This window comes from Bombina bombina, chromosome 3 (genome assembly GCF_027579735.1).
Source record: "Bombina bombina isolate aBomBom1 chromosome 3, aBomBom1.pri, whole genome shotgun sequence".
Lineage (NCBI taxonomy): Eukaryota > Metazoa > Chordata > Amphibia > Anura > Bombinatoridae > Bombina > Bombina bombina.
The window spans coordinates 216,738,380-216,745,324 of NC_069501.1; positions in this window are offsets into that span (position 1 = coordinate 216,738,380).

Below are 6,945 nucleotides of genomic sequence, written 5' to 3' on the forward strand. Positions count from 1 at the left end.
GATTTACTGGTTTGACTTGGCTACCCCTAACTTCGCTTCTGTTTTAAAATATTGGTTTGGACTGACATGGTATTTGACTTTAGCTTGGACTTGGATGTGGCTTCAAGTGTTTTGTGTTTTGGAGGTATATTAAGTTCTTGTGGTCGGACTAGAAAATATCACCTGAACATGTTTTTTTTTTTTGGCAGGCTTCCTGTGGGAGGAGCGTAGTGGATGTGGTGTGCGCTCAAGCTCTCCTTGTTGCAGAGCAAGTTATCAGCAGACTCCCTGTCGCAGAACCTTATTGAGGGGTGAAGTTTAATACCCTACCGGAGGATAGTAAGGACAAAAGGAAGCCCTGAATCCCTTTTACTGGCTGAGTGGGATTAGCCATAAAAACACAGAGCTAAAGTAGCAGGCTGGGTGATTATCCAAGGTAAACAGCGGTGTATACATAGAACCGCAGCAGCAGAAGTTAAAAGAACCAAAGAAACAGGAAAAACCACAGGACAACGGACAACTGGTAAAAGAAGTACCATTTAATAAAATCATCATTTGAAACAGTCTTCAAAACAACGTGACCCACGTGAGAGGTGTACTTTGTGAGGCAGAGAGTTGGAGAAGACAGAGGCGTGGTGATAAGAAGCAGGGAAACCGTTTCCTGGAACGCCAAAACCTCGTGAAGTAAAAGCCCAGACGTGCGATATCTCTAAGCCACCTGGTTGGCGGAAAGAAGCTATTCGAAAGCAGAAGCACAGTCCGGCGTGGTATCTCCCCCCGCGGTAAGATGGTAAGTCGGCGCATCATAGTGACGTCATACCAGCCCAACGGACAACGAGCTGAAGTGAAAGAACACAGTAAGCAGCAAGCGGCAGGGTTTTTTTACCCGCAAAGACAAAACAAGCTACCAGAAAAGATATGTATGCTTAAGGGACTACACCTAACGCCGTGAAGAGAGCGGGGGTAAGTACCATAATAATAAGTAAATACGGGGAGCAGTGATAAATTATAAGGACAGCTACACCATTGCCTCATACAACCTTATCTATTCCCTCTACCTGGGTCAAATAAAAAAAAAAACTGTGTCTTGGCATTACCAGAATAAGGTGGCAGGTCAATATGCTGCGGGCCAATAAAGCTTTTAACAATAAGTCCATACCATAGCAATACACTGCTAGCAATATACAGTCTCTGTGTTTGAATTTAACCCCTCAAAAACATCAGGGGCTTTTTCATTTATCTTAATCAGAAACTTTTAATCAGAATCTCTGCAGCAGCTTTGATAGACGTGGTTGGTGTCACATGGCTGGCTAAAAAGGAGAAATACAGATAATGTGATATTGCAACATATAGAAAACTGCTGGGGGAAGCTAAAGAATACTGCCTTAAAGTATAAAGGACTAAAAGCAATAAGAAGGAAAAGTCTCTGGACACTGCTCAATTTCTAGATTAGTAAAGAAAGTCTGAATAAGAGACTTGCTCTAACTAACATACATAAAAATGTACTCTATCTGTTATAGGTCTCAACAAATGTTTTTTTAGAGAGATGTAAAAGGGGTTGTCTAATCATTTTTATGCTGTAATATAAGATTTGAGATCTACTTGGGAAATGGAGCATGTTTGTGAAATGTGATTTTGTAACATATGTAAAGAGAGTGATAGTTAAATTAGATTGCATATGTTAGGTCTTTATAAAGGAACACGCCCCGTAGTGGAGAGATAGCAAGCTAAACCATTATTGAAGAGAGGTAATTAACTGCTTGTGGCCTACATTATTTATCTTGTTTTTTATGTATATTCTCTAGCAAGGCTATATACAAAAAGGAGCTATAAAGTAAGGAGAGGAGAAACAAATATTCCTGGAGACAGGAAAATTGAGGTAAAGGAAAAGGAAAAAATAAAAAAGGAAAAGAAAGGGGGGGGGGAGAGGAAAGGAAAGGAGAAAAAAAAAGAGAAAAAAGAAAAAAAAATATATATATAATCTGCTTATAAAGTAGTTAAAGCGGACAAAACTGAGTACTGGATAGTTGTTTTTTCTTTTTTTTCTTTTTTCTTCTTCTAGGGTACTGGTACTAATAGTCCTAAATTCATATTGACAGGGACCTAGGGCAATTACACACATCATACTTTTTTCACATCACACTTTTTTCACATCACTTTTTTTTTTTTTCTCTTCTTTGCACCAATCCACACACGTTATCATTCACGAACATACACATTGACACTCACATATATATACTTATATATACACGCAGAAATAAAATACACTGTTTTTCTTAAGGAGAAGGGTGAACCGTATGTGGATAGGCTCATCCCTGTATGCACTCATTTTTTCTCATTTTTGCACGTAACTCACGAATACACTCACGTGTAGTTAATTTATGGAAAAATATATCACGGCTTCAAAGCCCAGATCCCCGGCAATGCCAGTAAAGAAAGACAAAAAAAGCTGCTTCTGGACACAGGCCCAGAACTTATTACAGAACCCCAAATTCATATAACACCTAGTTCTGAAAATCAAATGACTCCTAACCAGTTAGCCGAGCTTATACTGCCACAATTTGATATAGTTAAAAAAGAGATCGCTGGACTCTCATTAGAGATCAAACAATTTGCAAAAAGAATAATTGAGGTCGAATCTAGAGTATCTGAAATGGAAGACAAATGTAATATACAAGAAGGGATTAATACAAAACATTCAAGTATAATTAATAGTCTTCAAGCTAAAATAGATGACTTGGAAGATAGGTCACGTCGTAACAATATCAGGATAGTGGGTTTACCGGAGAGTCCAGAGTTTAATGATCTCATAACTTTTGGATCAACTGTATTACCTCCACTATTGGGGCTACAGGCTCCATTGGATAAGCTAGTGGTGGAGAGGGCCCATAGAACAGGCAATAGTAAGAAATACTCTGATGGCTATACAAGGCCAAGGATGGTGCTAATAAAATACTTGAATTTTCAAGATAAAATTAGCGTAATGAGGCAATATAGAAAAGTACAACCCCTTATGATAGGCTCTAAACAAATACACATATTTCAAGATTTCTCTACAGAGACATCATCAAAAAGAAAGGCGATGGCACCTTATTGCTTGGCATTATTAAAAGCGGGCAGTAAAGCCACATTGAGATACCCTGCGAAAATTGTTATAGCTGAGATAGAGGGATTTACGGTCTTGAACTCAGTAGAAGAAGCAGAAACATATTGTAAAAAAAATAACATTGCAACAGGATTGAGGCTAGGCCCTAACACGGTTTAGTTGGTATAGGGTCAAAATATAAATAATGAAAGTAATTGAAATATTATATCATGTTTTTCAAACTGAACAAATGATAGACATGAATAGGGTATGTTTTATAGAGAAAAATTTGTTGAATGAGAGACTTTCTCCCCAGATTTATTGGAAGTGGGTCGGAGAAGTGTTCCCCTCTCTTCCCCTTTTTGGAATTAAGATGTGGAATAGGTGGGATTTTTATTGGGAATGTTTGAGTCTATCTATCCCTTATTTTTATATCAATTTTAAATTTATCGGTAAAATGACAATAAAATGCAAGCAACTCTTAATATAGTATCTTGGAATGTTGGAGGTATCACCTCCCCCATTAAACGCAAACACATATTAAAAACTTTAAAACAACATACCCCAGATGTTATCCTCTTGCAAGAACTACATCTGAAGGAGAATGAAATCCCCAAACTTAAAGCCAACTGGATCTCAGAAGTTATAGCTACACCTTGTAATAAAAGAAAGTGTGGGGTAGCAATTATGTTTAATAATAAAAACATAATTTATGCTTACCTGATAAATTTATTTCTCTTGTAGTGTATCCAGTCCACGGATCATCCATTACTTATGGAATATATTCTCCTTCCCAACAGGAAGCTGCAAGAGTCCACCCACAGCAAAGCTGCTATATAGCTCCTCCCCTAACTGCCATATTCAGTCATTCGACCGAAAACATGCAGAGAAAGGAAAAACCATAGGGTGCAGTGGTGACTGTAGTTCAAATGAAAAAATTACCTGCCTTAAAGTGACAGGGCGGGCCGTGGACTGGATACACTACAAGAGAAATAAATTTATCAGGTAAGCATAAATTATGTTTTCTCTTGTTAAGTGTATCCAGTCCACGGATCATCCATTACTTATGGAATACCAATACCAAAGCTAAAGTACACGGATGATGGGAGGGACAAGGCAGGTACTTAAACGGAAGTTACCACTGCCTGTAAAAAACCCTTTCTCCCAAAAATAGCCTCCGAAGAAGCAAGGTATCAAATTTGTTAAATTTGAAAAGTATGAAGCGCAGACCAAGACTCCGTCTTGTAAATCTGTTCAATAGAAGCCACATTTAAAAAAGGCCCAAGTGAAAACCACAGCTCTAGTAGAATGAGCTGTAATCCCTTCAGGAGGCTGCTGTCCAGCAGTCTCATAAGCTAAATGAATTATGCTTTTTAACCAAAAAGACAGAGAGGCTGCTGAAGTCTTTTGACCTCTCCTCTGTCCAGAATAGACAACAAACAAGGTGAACGTTTGATGAAAACTGTAGTAGCTTGTAAGTAAAACTTTAAAGCACAAACCACGTCCAATATTGTGTAATAGACGTTCCTTCTTTGAGGAAGGATTAGGATACAAGCATGGAACAACTATCTCTTGAGTGATGTACTTGTTAGATACCACCTTAGGAAAAAACCCAGGTTGGTACGCAGGACTACCTTATCCGTACGAAGGACCAGATAAGGAGAATCACATTGTAACACAGATAACTTGGAGACTCTACGAGTCGAGGAATTAGCTACCCAAAAGGAACTTTCCAAGATAAAGATTGATATCTATGGAACAAAAAAGCTTCAAACGGAACTTCTTGAAGAACCTTAAGAATCAGGTTTAAGCTCCATGGCGGAGCAACAGTTTTAAACACAGGCTTGGATCTAACCAAAGCCTGACCAAATGCCTGAACGTCTAGAATACCTGCCAGACGCTTGTGCAAAAAAATAGACAGAGTAAAAATCTGTCCCCTTTTAAGGAATTAGCTGACAACCCTTTTCTCAAAAACATCTTGGAGAAAAGATAATATCCTGGGAATCCAGACTTTACTCCATGAGTAACCCTTGGATTCATAACAATCAGATATTTACACCATATCTATGTTCAATTTTCCTAGAGACAGGCTTTCATGTCTGTATTAAGGTATCAATGACTGACTCGGAGAAGCCATGCTTTGATAACATCAAGCGTTCAGTCTCCAGGCAGTCCATCTCAGATTGATTCTATTTAGATGGTTGAAAGGACCCTGAGGTAGAGGGACCTGTCTCTGAAGCAGAGACCGTGATGGAAAGGATGACATGTCCACCAGATCTGCATACCAGGTCCTGCGTGGCTACGCAGGCGCTGTCAAAAACACCAAAGCCCTCTCCTGCTTGGTCTTGACCTCCGGAGGAAATCCCACTCCCCCGGAAGAAAAGTCTGACGACTTAGAAAATCCACCTCCCAGTTCTCAACACCTGGGATATGGATAGCTGATAGACAAGAGTGAGTCTCTGTCCAGTAAATTATTGTAAGACTTCTAACATCGCTAGGGAACTTCTGTTCCCCCTTGATGGCTGATGTAAGCCACAGTCGTGTATATTGTCCGACTGAGTATGATGTACCTCAGAGTTGCTAACTGAGGCCAAGTCTGAAGAGCATGGAATATCACTCCCAGTTCCAGAATATTTATTAGAAGGAGGGTCTCCTCCTAAGTCCACTATCCCTGAGCCTTCAGGGAGTTCCAGACTGCATCCCAACCTAAAAGGCTGGCATCTATTGTAACAATTGTCCCATCTGACCTTCGGAAGGTCATACCCTTGGACAGATGGACCCGACATAGTCACCAGAGAAGAGAATCTCTGGTCTCTTGGTCCAGGTTTAACAGGGGGACAAATCTGTGTAATCCCCGTTCCTCTGACTGAGCATGCATAGTTGCAGCGGTCTGAAATGTAGACGTGCAAACGGTACTATGTCCCTTGCCGCTACCATTAAGCCGATTTCATTCATGTACTGAGCCACCGAAGGGCGTGGATGGGATGAAAAAAACACGGCAGAAATTTAGAAACTTTGACAACCTGGACTCCGTCAGGTAAATTTTCATTTCTACAGAATCTATCAGAGTCCCTAGGAGGGAAACCCTTGAGATTGGGGATAGAGAACTCTTTCCTTGTTCACTTTCCACCCATGTGATCTCAGAAATGCCAGTACTACGTCCGTATGAGACTGGGCAATTTGGATGTTTGACGCCTGTATCAGGATGTCGTCTAAATAAGGGGCCACTTCTATGCCCCGCGGTCTAAGGACCGCCAAAGCGACCCCAGAACCTCCATAAAGATTCTTGGGGCTGTAGATATCCCAAAGGAAAGAGCTACAAACTGGTAATGCCTGTCTAGAAAGGCAAACCTGAAAAACGATGGTGATCTTTATGCATCACAATGTGAGGATAAGCATCCTTCAAATCCATTGTAGTCCTCTATTGACTCTCCTGGATCATAGTTAAGATGGTACGAATAGTTTCCATCTTAAATGACGGAATTCTGAGGAATTTGTTTAAGATCTTTAGATCCAAAATAGGTCTGAAGGTTCCCTCTCCTTGGGAACCACAAACAGATTTGAGTAAAAACTCTGTCCCTGTTCCTCTCTTGGAACTGGATGGATCTCGTACACAATGTAAGAATGCCTCCTTCTTTATCTGGTTTGCAGATAATTGTGAAAGGCGAAATCTCCCCTTTTTTGGGGGGGGAATCTTTGAAATCCAGAAGATATCTCTGGGATATAAATTCCAATGCCTAGGGATCCTGGGCATCTCTTGCCCACGCCTGGGCAAAGAATGAAAGTCTGCCCCCTATAGGATCCGTTACCGGATAGGGGTCCGTTCCTTCATGCTGCCTTAGAGGCAGCAGCAGGCTCCTTGGCCTGCTTATCTTTGTTCC